Below are 13,121 nucleotides of genomic sequence, written 5' to 3'. Positions count from 1 at the left end.
TGCTTTTCTAGGGATGACATTAGAAATGACCACCCACCAAAAAAAAAAAAAAATGTTCTTCATATTCTTGAACCCAATGACTGCTTCTAAAATTTCCTTTAAAGAAATAATAAAAAAACAAGACTCAGGTAGAATGGGTTCTTGATAAGAATACAAGTTCCTTGAAGAATGAACATTATCTACAATTGTGAAAGTTGTAACTACTTAGAGGCGATAGTGAGGTAGCCTCTGAGAACTTAGGAGGAAGCTGCATTTCTCCCTGAGGGTTGAGCTGCAGAACCAGCCCAAGATGGATAAAAAAACCAAAGAAACAAAGTCAGTGGAAAGAGAGAGAAAAGCTACTGGCTCATAGGACTACTTGATTGAGGGCGCCAATTCACAAAATAAATATTGTGTCCATCAGAAGAGGTTTCATACACAGACAGGCAGAAATCAAGCGAGTGACCAAGGGCAGAGTCCAATGAAGCTCTCATGTGTACCTCAACTCGTAGATGTCCTGTGTTCTGTCCTATGACAAGACTATTCCCAAGATGAGAAGGAGGCACTAGACCACGAAAATTGGGCCATTAAGGCAGTCCACCCTTGGAGTTCCCATCATGGCTCAGTGGTTAATGAACCCGACTAGCATCCATGAAAACTTGGGTTCAATCCCTGGCCTTGCTCAGTGGGTTGGGGATCCAGCGTTGCCATGAGCTGCGGTGTAATAGCAGACGAGGCTCAGATCCTGCGTTGCTGTGGCTGTGGTGTAGGCCAGCAGCTACAGCTCTGATTGGACCCCTACCTAGCCTGGGAACCTCCATATGCCACAGGTGTGGTCCAAAAAAAAAAAAAGGTAGCCCATCCTTTACCTGGTTCCAAGCTCACCTGGGGGCCATCTGAATAGCCTGGCATTGATCACAGGAAGAACTGTCTTTCTCTTTTTTAGGAGTTTCCAATCATGATAGCCTTCCAATGGAGGCTGAAGGTGATGTCCCTCCTTCCGGCTGCCTCTGTGAGCACATCCTGTGTGTACAATACTTGTATTTCTTACTGTACATTGAAAAGCATGGCATTCATAAGTTCCCATCATGACGCAGTAGAAACGAATCCGACTAGGAACCACGAGGTTGCGGGTTCTATTCCTGGCCTCGCTCAGTGGCTGAAGGATCCGGTGTTGCCATGAGCTGTGGTGTAGGTTGCAGACGCACCTCGGATCTGGAGTTGTGGCTGTGGTGTAGGCCATTGGCTTTAGCTCTGATCAGACCCCTAGCCTGGGAACTTCCATGTGTCACACATGTGGCCCTAAAAAGCAAAAAGGAAGAAAAAAAAAAAAAAAAGATGTGCCATTCAGCAGATGTCTCCTCCAGGGCCCTGTGCAGTGCAGTGAACACGATCTATCTTTCAGAACCTGCTCATCCCTGGGCACTGCAAGAACCAGTCCCAGCTGGCCTGTTCTTCACACCAACTGCACATGCAGGTGTCTACTCATGATTTCTACAGGGAAAAAAGAAATCTGAAACAGCCAAAATATTCAATATTGGGGAAAAGTTTAAATAAATTATGCTATATCCATCCCATGCAATATTATGTCATCATTTAAAATCTTTTTTTCAATGCCCATTTAATTATTTACAGAAATATTCATACTACATGTTAAAAATATACAATTCACACCCCAAAAAAAAAATTTCAAGCATTTTCTTATAAATTGAACACACGACTACTACATGATCCAGTAATAATGCTCTTGGTCATTTGTCCCAGAAAAATGAAAACATATCTTCACATAAAAACTTGCATGTGATGCTCATAGCAACTTCATTTAATTGCGCAAAACTGGAAACAACCCATATGTCCTTCAACTCTTTTTGTTAGAAATTAAACAGGGCCAACAGGCAACATGCCTTACCCCCTCTAGTTAAACAAACTGGCACATCCATATCCTGGAAGAGTATTCAGCAATAAAGAGGAGTTAGTGATACACGACAACTGGATAGATCTCAAGGGAACTATGCCGAGTGGAAAAAAACAATCCTGAAAGTTATATGTAGGAGTTGCCTGGTGGCTCAGCAGGTAGAGGATCTGGCATTGTCACTGCTGTGGCTCAGGTTGTTGCTGTGGCACAGGTTCAATCCCTGGCCCAGGAACTTCTGCATGCCACGGGTGCAGTCAAAAAATAAAAGGGTATTTATATACCAAAATGTAGGTGCAGCCAAAAAAAAAAAAAAAAAAGGTTATACATATACATCCAACAATGTTTTAAATATATACACCAAAATTAGTCCATTTATATAACAGTTTTGAAAAGATGAAATTTAGACATGGAGAACCGATTAGTGGTCGCCAGGGTTCAGGAATGAGCAAGAGGGTATGAGAGGAAGAGGATGTGATTATAAAAGGGCAAACAAAATGAGAGCCCCTTGTAGTAATGGAATTCTTCCGGTCTTCACTGTGGTTGTGGATGCAGGAACCTATACATGTGACAAAACTGTAGAGAGGGGGTTCCCATCATGGCGCAGCAGAAACAAATCCGACTAGGAGCCTTGAGGTTTCGGGTTCGATCCCTGGCCTCGCTCAGTGGGTTAAGGATCTGGTGTTGCTGTGAGCTGCGGTGTAGGCCGGCAGCTATAGCTCTGATTCAGCCACTAGCCTGGGAACCTCCATGTGACACAAGTGTGGCCCTAAAAAGCAAAAAAAAAAGAAGGCGGCGATATAGAATTGTAGATGCAATATGATTGCTTTATATAATATTTTTGATATATGTACACACAAAATATTTCCAATTATTGGCTTTAGGTAGTAGAGATGTTGCTTTTATGAGTGATTTCTGACTTTGTCTTTATGCTCTTTAATATTTTTCAATTCCTTCCATGCGCATATATTAATTTTATTTTATAAATATCATAAATATCTTAAATACAGCATGCTTATTTTTCTTTTTCTTTCTTTTTTTTTGGTCTTTTTGCCTTTTCTTGGGCCGCTCCCGCGGCATATGGAGGTTCCCAGGCTAGGGGTCTAATCGGAGCTGTAGCCACTGGCCTACGCCAGAGCCACAGCAACACCGGATCCGAGCCGCGTCTGCAACCTACACCACAGCTCACGGCAACGCCGGATCGTTAACCCACTGAGCAAGGGCAGGGACCGAACCTGCAACCTCATGCTTCCTAGTCGGATTCATTAACCACTGCGCCACGATGGGAACTCCCCTTTTTTTTTTTTATTTTTCATAATCATATCTTAGAGCTGACTTACACAAAGCTTTTTTTTTTTTTTTTTTGGTCTTTTTGCCTTTTTCTTGGGCCGCTCCCGTGGCATATGGAGGTTCCCAGGCTAGAGGTCTAATGAGAGCTGTAGCCGCTGGCCTACACCACAGCCACAGCAACTCGGGATCTGAGCCACGTCTGCAACCTACACCACAGCTCACAGCAATGCCAGATCCTTAACCCACTGAGTGAGGCCTGGGATCAAACCTGTGTCCTCATGGATACTAGTCAGATTTGTTTCTGCTGAGCCACGACGGGAACTCCTCACACAAAGCTTTTATCAACTATCTCCCCAGAACTTTTAAGTACAAATTGATGCTAAACTAGGAATTCCCAGTCCTATGCTTCTACCATTCAGTTTTCAGAACCAAATACTGGATCTCATACTTGAACTCTGATTATCAAGTTGTCTAATTTCTCTTGTTCCCAGCTTCCTCATCTGCAGCATAAAGACCTTAGGTCAGAAGAACACTGAGGTCGTTCCAGCCTTTACAGGCCGCAGTCTCCGATGATGTAAGGCACCTGCTGGGAACCTTGGTCTGGCTGTTTAGAGACAGACCTTCTCCCAGACCACTGTGATCATATCCCTCAAGAAGTAGCTCAATTTTTTTTTTTTTTGACTGAATCTGCAGCATATGCAGTTCCCAGGCCAGGGATTAAATTCAAGCCGCAGCTGGGACCTATGCTACAGCCGCATCAATACTGGATCCCAACCCACTGCACCAGGCTGGGGATCAAACCCACACTGCCACAGAGACAACGCTGGATCCTTAACCTGCTGTGCCACAGCGGGAACTCCTGAGGAGTAGCTCAAATTAGAGTGAGAACCTGCCTGCCTCCAGCCCTCTGCATTCCACCTCCTAAGGCAGCAAAGTCTCCACTTGCACAGGGCAGCAAACCACCAATAATGGCATTAGACTGCCAGCAGCAGTAATCCATGAGTTTATGGGTCTATAAAATCATTCACTTTCACTCCTGGAACAATTTGACTGTCCTAGGTTAATAAGTAATATGCCTTCACACACATCAAGTGGATGACAGCGTGGGGGAATCCTGTCTCTGCTGCCATGTTAAAAAAAAAAAAAAATCAGCTCCTTGCTCTCTGCAATCCTGTTTCTACCTTCTGCAATAATTGAGGCAGCTTCTTCTGCTGCCCCCACCTCCTCCCCTCGCTCTCTCTCATTCTCTCCCTCTCATTCTTTCTTTCTCTGAAGAATTCTGACTAATACACCTTGCAAAAATTTTCTGCACTTTCAAATGAATTCACTACTCCTTTATAGTTGTCTAACACATGGGATATTACACAGCCTTAAAAACAGGTGAGGTAGATCTCTATGTACAAATATAAACATATCTCCAACTCATATTATTGAATGAAATGGTCAGATACAGTCCCATTGTCTATTATTGCTTTTGTTGCCTGTGCCTTCAGTGTCATAATCATGAAATCGCTGCCACAACCAATGCTATGAAGATCTTCCCATATGCCTTCTTCCGGGAGAGTTACAAGCCTCGACTTTATCAGTATTTGTATAATTCTTTCTATATGTCAAAGCACTTTCACATCCATTAAACCCTTAAAGCAGAAACCTCAGAAGGAGGTCCTTGGTACTGAGTCATTGATGGGAGGTCCCGAGCCTTCAGGAGTTTTACTTTGGAGGTCAGGGGACGATGGGCACTGTCACCTGAGGACATGTCTTGGGAGTCACATATCTGTCCTTCTACAGTAGAAAGGCTCAGCCATGCTGACCCAGAAATACTGTTCCCATAAAGGAGCTTACTGTATTACCAGGCCCTCCTGGAAGCCAGAATCTGGCCCTGTGCAAAGGCGATGGCAGGCAAACACCTGCCTGAGATTGCATCCAAGGCTCCTCTTGACCACAGTGCTGGGAGCTCCTAACTGGAGTCAGAAATGTACCCCTCCAGGAGTTCCCGTCGTGGTGCAGTGGTTAACGAATCCGACTAGGAACCATGAGGTTGCGGGTTTGGTCCCTGCCCTTGCTCAGTGGGTTAACGATCCGGCGTTGCCGTGAGCTGTGGTGTAGGTTGCAGACGCGGCTCGGATCCCGTGTTGCTGTGGCTCTGGCGTAGGCCAGTGGCTACAGCTCCGATTAGACCCCTAGCCTGGGAACCTCCATATGCCGCGGGAGCGGCCCAAGAAAAGGCAAAAAGACAAAAGAAAAAGAAAAAAAAAGAAATGTACCCCTCCATGGACCTCTGCCTTCCTCACCCCTCCCTCCAAGCCACTGTCCACATACCTCAGTTCAAAGCTGAGGGTCTTTTGTTCTGAAACTTACAAAATCATGCAAATTTCTCTCTAGCCCAAGACAGTCAACATTCTTTTTGCTAAATGCCACCCAAGGGTGTGTGATGAGAAAAAAAACAGAGAGAACCTCAGATGTTTAGATATTAGGCAGGTCACTGCCCTTCTCGGCTTCCCCATCTATAAAAGGGGGAGAAAGTTCTTCACAAGTTTATCCACGAGGATTAGGAACACAGTGGAGGCTCAATACACAACCCATCACTCTCATTATGTTTAGAGGATGAAAAGATGATTGCATATGAGACTCCTGCCCATTATCACATAAAATGGATGGGACCCGATGTTGATGCAAATAATCAGGAAACAATCTAAAATAAGGGAGAAAAGAGTTGCATTTGAGCCAAAGTGAGGACTACAACCCAGGGGATACAGATGCAAGAAGTACTTGCACTGTTTCATTGGACCACAAAATGGAGGAAGCTTATACAGGCAAACCCCAAAAAATTGCATAAGTTTTTTGTCAAGAACTAGGCTCAGAGCTGGCAACAAGTAAGGGTGCTTTGCTAGGGCCTGGAATGGTTGCACAGTTACAAGGGAAGACCTTGAGCCCATTAGGCTGCAGCTGGCAGCTGCTACCAGATACTCTTGAAATCAGCTAGTGATGTCCTTGAGTTTGACATAGGTCAGAAAATTTGGGACTGAATGCAGGAATGTGTCTGAAACCACATCCACAATAGCCACCTGGCTCCGTTTTAGATGCCTGAACCGCAGTTCCTCCATTTTGATTTTTAAATGACCTTGAATATGTCATCCCCAACATTTGAGAATAAGTGAAAAAGGCTGTTTGTCCAACCAGAAAGTTAGGGTCAAGGACACATAACATGGGTGGCCATCCTGGGTTGGCATTAATGCAGGAATCTTAGAAGGCTTCCTGGTGGGACAGGTGTGGAGCTGGATCTGGGGGGAGGGGATGCCCTCAGACTGGTGGATTTCAGGGCAGGATCTATGCTTCTTGTCGTGGGGGGGGGCTGTATTGGGGGCAGGATCTATGTTACTATGAGGGGGGTTTCTCTGGGCAGGATCTCTGGTACTAGGAAGGAGGGGTCAGGGTCAGAAGGTGATGGGGGCGGGGGGGTTGTTGCCGGGGAGAACTTTGATTGTATCCAAAGCTGGTGAGAGGCCACCAGGCAGTCCCAGGGTTCACGAGCAGAGCCTTCTGCCTCACAGCTGTGGGGAAGGCTGACTGAAGTGGACCAGAGATCCTCATTTTCTTCAAGGAAATCAGGCTGAGGCAGGTAAGGAAGCCTTGTAACATCCCACCCCCCAGGACTGCTTTTTTTCTGGGTGCAGATCTGCTTCCCAGTGGGCCACATCCGGGGAGGCAGATGTGTTTGGTGGTGGTTGATGGGGGTGAAGGGTGATGAGACGAAAGGCAGGGCAGGTAAGTGTCTGGACCTCTGGGTGTCCTCCCTGTGCAAAGGTAAGGCCTCCAAGACAGAGGTGCACAGACACCTGAATGCCCTCTGCTCCCACAGGGTCTCAGCACTGCTGAGCTAGTGATGGGAGGCAAGGATCAGGGCCAGTGAAGAGAAACCAGGGAGAGAGGAAGAGGGGAAAAAAGCAGCTTCTCAGGGACCCTCTGTGACCCTGAGAAAAAGCTGCCTGACAGCCAGAAGGGACAGAGCCTCAACCCAGGCAGAATTTTGTCTTAAAACGAGTAAGTCGCATTTACCTTGAAAAGGAGAAGGAGAATTTGCTCCTACTGGGTGCTTTCCATGTGGCAGTTTCTTTCTACATAGCACACTATTTAATTTAATGTTCTACCAAAGTCAGAAGTTGAACCTATTTGTCTGCTTTGGGTAGAACTCACAGTCACTGTGAAGCACATCCTGGATCAGAATCCAATCCCAGTGCCACCAGGCACAGGCTGCCGCGTACAGGTGGTGTGACCTCTGGTTCACCCCTGCCCCAGAGTGCAGTAGCTTTTGCCCCAGGTCAGGGAACAACAAGGGGCATCTGGCAAGGCTGCTGCTTCCTAGCCAAACTGAAGGTGTGGGATTGCGACTGTCATGCAACATTCAGGGGTGCAGGAATTCAAGCAAAAAATGCCTAAGGACATGAGTCTATATTGGGGGGAAAATGAATTTTTTCCCTAAGGTAGAAGAATACTGCTCTTGTCTCAAAGTGAGACTGTTTCCCTTTTCTTCTTGCTATTTTGATCCCACCTTTTATTTATTTATATTTTTGGCCCGTGCCATGGGGAAATTCCCCCGCCAGGGATCCAACCTGAGCCATGGCAGTGACAACACCAGATCCTTAACCCACTGAGCCACCAGAAAACTCCTGATCCCACCTTTTAAAGGCCTCTTCCGTGCAATCTTTCTTAGCCCCCCCCCCCCTCCCTCGGCATTTCTTCCTCCCCAGTTTAAAACATCATTCCCCGGCCCCTCCTTTTATGCGCTTCTCTATTTCCTCACATCTTTTTCCCTGAGACAGGGAGACTGTGCCCTGGACCCTTCATTGAACGTGTCTTCTCTGAGCCTCAGGATAACCCTGTAAGGCAGGTGTCAGAGCCCCGTGTGAGGGGTGAGGACCCTGGGGCTCCACGTTGGGTCACTGGACCCAGTCGGAGGCCGTCCATTTAGTGCTCGTGGGCACATACAGGCTGTGCGGGGCATCTGAGGTGACACAGTCCCTGCCCCACTCAGCCTCCACTTGGAAAGGAGCCCCTGGGCAAGGTGAGAAGGTCAGCGTCGCCCCTCCTCCCCTCCTCTCTGTGTTGCCTTCAAACAACAAGTTACACTGTTGCTTCCACTGCCCAGTCCTCATTGGTCAGTCACCGTGCGCTCCCATTGGCTGTGGGCCCTGGGGACATGCCGCGATTGGTCCCCGGGGCCACTGGGGAGCTGCTGGGTCTGTCTGGCCGGGGCAGAGCCCCGGTCCCCACTCTGCTAGCGTGAGAGGCGGGTGACTGCTGTCAGGACTTCTGGTGGCCCTCACGTCCAGGGATTGGGACGTCGAGTGCCCAGTGCCCGTCTCCCTCCGAGGGTGAGAGCCGACTGGACGCTAAGGGGACTGTGCTCGCTCACTTCGAGAAAGCTGTCCTTGGCCTTGTGGGTGTTCATGTACAGGCGAATTGAGTCAAGCCTGTGGATCCAAACAGGTGGCCATTTAGGATTGGGTCTAAACTTGAACATGAGCGTGTGTACATGTCATTGTGATGCCCTACATATTTTCGAGAATAAATTTCGGGTTTTTTTTTTTAACATGATCTGATAAGCATAGGGAAGGAACTAAAAGGAAGCGGCTGGTGGACTGCAAGACGTTATCCAGTGTCTTACATGCGTTTGCTTAGGGTTTGCTAATGAGACTGGATCACACTCTAATGTTTTATGGACTGATGCTTGAAAATGATTGCAGGTTACTCTGAACCTCACATTTTTTAAAGTCTAGCCTAGGAAGTTTTTTTTTGTTTGTTTGTTTTGTTTGTTTTTGCTTTTTAAAGAAACTTCACCTCTAAGAGAGCATTAAGTGGTGTTTTAATAGGAAGTCTTTGGTAATGAAAGTATGTTTTGCTTTATATATGAGAAGTTATTTTAAAAATATGGCATGGGAGTTCCTGTCGTGGCGCAGTGGTTAACGAATCCGACTAGGAACCATGAGGTTGCGGGTTCGGTCCCTGCCCTTGCTCAGTGGGTTAACGATCCGGCGGTGCCGTGAGCTGTGGTGTAGGTTGCAGACGCGGCTCGGATCTTGCGTTGCTGTGGCTCTGGCGTAGGCCGGCAGCTACAGCTCCAATTAGACCCCTAGCCTGGGAACCTCCATATGCCGCAGGAGTGGCCCAAGAAATGGCAAAAAGACCAAAAAAATAAAATAAAATAAAATATGGCATGACAGCACGAACCTTCACAAAATGTCTTTGCAGAAGAATGCATCAATGAAGCTGTCGTCTAAGTTTGTGAGATCGAAGGTTATCTAATGAACAGTATTGAACACAGTAAAAAGTTTTGTAAAAAGAAATCAGAGCTATGGCCATTCTGAAATGTCTAATATTATTTTTGGCCCCAGTTTCCTGCAGAATGAATAGGCTCTGCGCAAAGAGCCCAGTAAACATTTGTTTATTGAGTGGCAGTCCCTACACTGTTGTGTGCACCTCCCTCTATTTCTGTTGGAGAGCGAGCAGCTTATGCCACTTGCCCATGTTCCAGATAGTCCCAGAATCATGACAATGACCTCACAGAGGTGGCACGTTTAAACTATAAAGACATTTCCACCTCCTTTATACAGATGAAGAAATTAAGATTTCAGGCTTCTTGGCTCATAAAAACTCACATCACTGGTTAACACAGAGCTAGAGTTACAACCCAGATCTTGAGCCAATCTGTAATCCATTCTGCCTTTCCCCCACACCAGTTCATCTCATTGGCCGGGTATCATCTCTGCCGACATTTCAGCATCATCCCACCCACTGTGGATTCACAGGACTAGATTCTTTCCAGCTACTATCGGCATACTGAGCACCGCCCCCCCCCCCCCAATTCTCACACATTTAAGATGCCCAGACATTCACACTCACCCTCCAAACATGCATGGTTTCCTGAGCCAGAATAGGATACCTGGGTTCTTGCCCCTGTAAAATCCCTCCCAACCAGTCTTACATAGCAATTGGCCAGCAACACCTTCAAAGGTGCTTTTTTTTTCCCCTGCCCCCCACAGCCTGAGGAAGTTCCCAGGCCAGGGATTGAACCTCAGCCACAGCAGCAACCCAAGCCACTGCAGTGACAATGCTGGATACTTAACCTGCTGCACCACAGGGGAACTCCTCAAAGGCTTTTAAAGCTTCTCAGATATGTGCTTCTCACTGTGAATCTTGCAAATAACTAAATTCATGAGATTGTAAATGCTTATGATCCAGAGAGGTCTTTTGGGTCAGGGTTGAACTTGCTATTATTCCCTGCCTGCAAGGTGTTCTCTGAATGCTATTCCATCTTACTCCTTACTGATGCACCCAGAAAGAAGGGACATTCTGGTGCTGGATGCATGGATCCTGATGAAGGATCTTACTGATCTGTTGACAAAACAAGTTTGAAATGAGAAATCAGTGTGGACTGGGGCTAAGAAACTTCTCAGAGAAATTGGGATTTAAACTGGCATTTGAAGGAAGAGCTGACTCTAGGTGGGTAGAAACTGAGGGCAGGGGGATATTGTAGGTGGGAGGAAAGAAAAATGGGCTATAGAATAGAAGTTGGCAGGCAGGCTAGAAAAGGTTCTCTTGTTGGTAGTCAGAAAAGGGAGAAATGGGAGATTTTGAGTGATCAATGCTATCAAAATGCAGATTTCCAGGCCTTGGGGATGGAGTCTCAGACCATACTCTCTATACTGCTCTAATGCCTTAATACTGCTGGGAGCAGTTTCCTTCACACACTTTGTATCTGTGCAGGACCTTTATGAGAAAAAGTTTGTTTTTGTTCTGTTTTTAAATCAAAGATCATGTTTTGATCCTATTTTTACAGTTAGTTGTCCCATTGCTAGCAAAAGAGCCAAGCCTGTAATAAGGTGGAGGAGGGGCCTGCCTTCCCCTCCCCAACCCGAAAACAAGCCTTCTGTGGTCCTAGTCCTGGGTGAGCCACCCCTTCATACAGATCACAGGTGTAGGTGGGACAGATCCAACCATATTATTGGAACAAATGGCTCTGTCTGAAAAATACCCACCTAAGCTCCTGCTGGGTCCATAGTGCAAGTCAATAAAGATAAATTGGAAAGAATGGTCTTTGGGGATCAGAGCAAACCATCCCTAGTGGAGAGCAGGAGGCAGCATTTAGGACTGAGATATTTAAAATTGTGTACGGTCTAATCAAGGTCTAATCTTCATCAGAAACTTGGCTGGATTCTCCCCTTTGAGCAGAGTGGAAGGATCATCCCCTATCTCTCCCCCTTCAGTTCCTGACCTGGGGCGCCTGCGGCAGGTGGGGTCAGATGGAGGCCACCGCTCCCCAGGACAGCTGGGCAGATGCTCTGGCACCATTCCCACCCCTAGAGGCAGGCAGAAAAGGCTGCTCCCCGAGGCAGCAAGTGCTGGGAGGGTCTGCCCTCTACGGGAGAGGCCGAGGGCTGCCCTCTTAGCCAATGACTGCAGCACACCCATCCAGGTATTTCCAGAGGAGTGTGTTTGGACAGAGGCTCAGGAGGAAACCCAAATTATTCAGCATTGGCACTGGGAGAGCTCCAGACTCTCCACAAGTCCAAAGGCCTTCAGTGTTAGCATTCCTACACCACTAGAGAATTCGAGATCCTGCGAGGATCCTGGTATTTCTACCTCCATTTGTCGACCTAAATTCCCTGGTGTCCAGGCACATGCATTTCTCTTTAATATTCACAGAAAAAGAAGACCTTGTTCTTAGGTTCAAAAAGTTCCCATTTTCCCCTAGGCAGTTCAAAACCGCCACTGTTTCACTTTGCTTCCTATTAAAGATGTGCTGGTGTCTGGAAATTGGAGACTATCAAAGTGTGGCCTCCAGTGTAAACTAGCTCTCGGGCTGGAGGGGCCTCTGTCCTGCCCATGCGGATGGCCTAAACTCAGGAATGAATATTCAGGAGCTCAGAGGGACCAGCCAGGCGACTACAATGGCCCCAACTCCCCATCATCCCGCCACTGCTCTGAGAGGGAAACCCAGGGAAAGCCGACGCCCTGGGGAGACCACACTGGTGACAGGAGATTTGCCGTCTGACCTAAAAGATGTTTTAAAATCCCATGTTGCCTGACCGGGTTCATGGTCTCCGGGGCCAGTGCCCCCTGGAACTTAGTGGGAAAGCTTTCTTCCATCCGCACCCCCAACAGCCCCTCACAGAGGAGACTCTTCTCCCAGCTGAGGTGCTTTGAGAGGGCGGCTGAGTGTGCCCCAGCGGTGGCTCAACCAGAAAGCATCAGAATCACCTGGGAAGCATGTCACACACGCAGGCACCTGGGCCACCCCCAGGAGATGTAGAGCCCGTGTTTTCAAGGCGGGGCCTGGGCATGTGTATTTTCATCAGCACCCCCCCTCCCCGCCCCGGGTGGGGAAGGGCAGGGGCTGACACTCATCAAAACCGGCCCAGGTCATGCCTTGTCACTGTGCAGCAGGACTGAGCTCAGGGGAGAGTGGACCCTGCAGAGAGCTCCCACCCTATTTCACTCAAACCCAGTGCTGAGCAGAGGGGACACAGAGGTGATGAGAGTGCAGCTCCTGCCCCATTCAAAGAGCTGGCAGAGCCAGCCATGGCTCAGCTTCTTATTAAAGCCATTATGTCATCAGCCCTAGAACCGTCTCTCCTAGAGAAGGGCTCCTGGTTTGTAAAATCAAAGGTGATCCGAGAACGACACGACCATCTTCAGAACCCCCTGGAAGTCGGAGCAGGCAAACCAGCTTCTACTGCTCTGCCGTCACAGGACTTTTTGCTTTCACACAGAGAAAAGTGCTTTCTCTTCTTTTTGAAACATAATATATATACGCAGAAAAGTTCACCAGTCTAAAGAATACATCTTGATGGATTTTTTCATATGTTATATACACCTGCGTAACCACTGCCCAGCTCAAAGAGGGGGGTGTTCTCAGGCTAGGACAGACCGCAAAGGGTGG

Source organism: Phacochoerus africanus, chromosome 16, assembly GCF_016906955.1.
Source record: "Phacochoerus africanus isolate WHEZ1 chromosome 16, ROS_Pafr_v1, whole genome shotgun sequence".
NCBI lineage: Eukaryota > Metazoa > Chordata > Mammalia > Artiodactyla > Suidae > Phacochoerus > Phacochoerus africanus.
Note: the sequence above shows the minus strand (reverse complement) of the source record.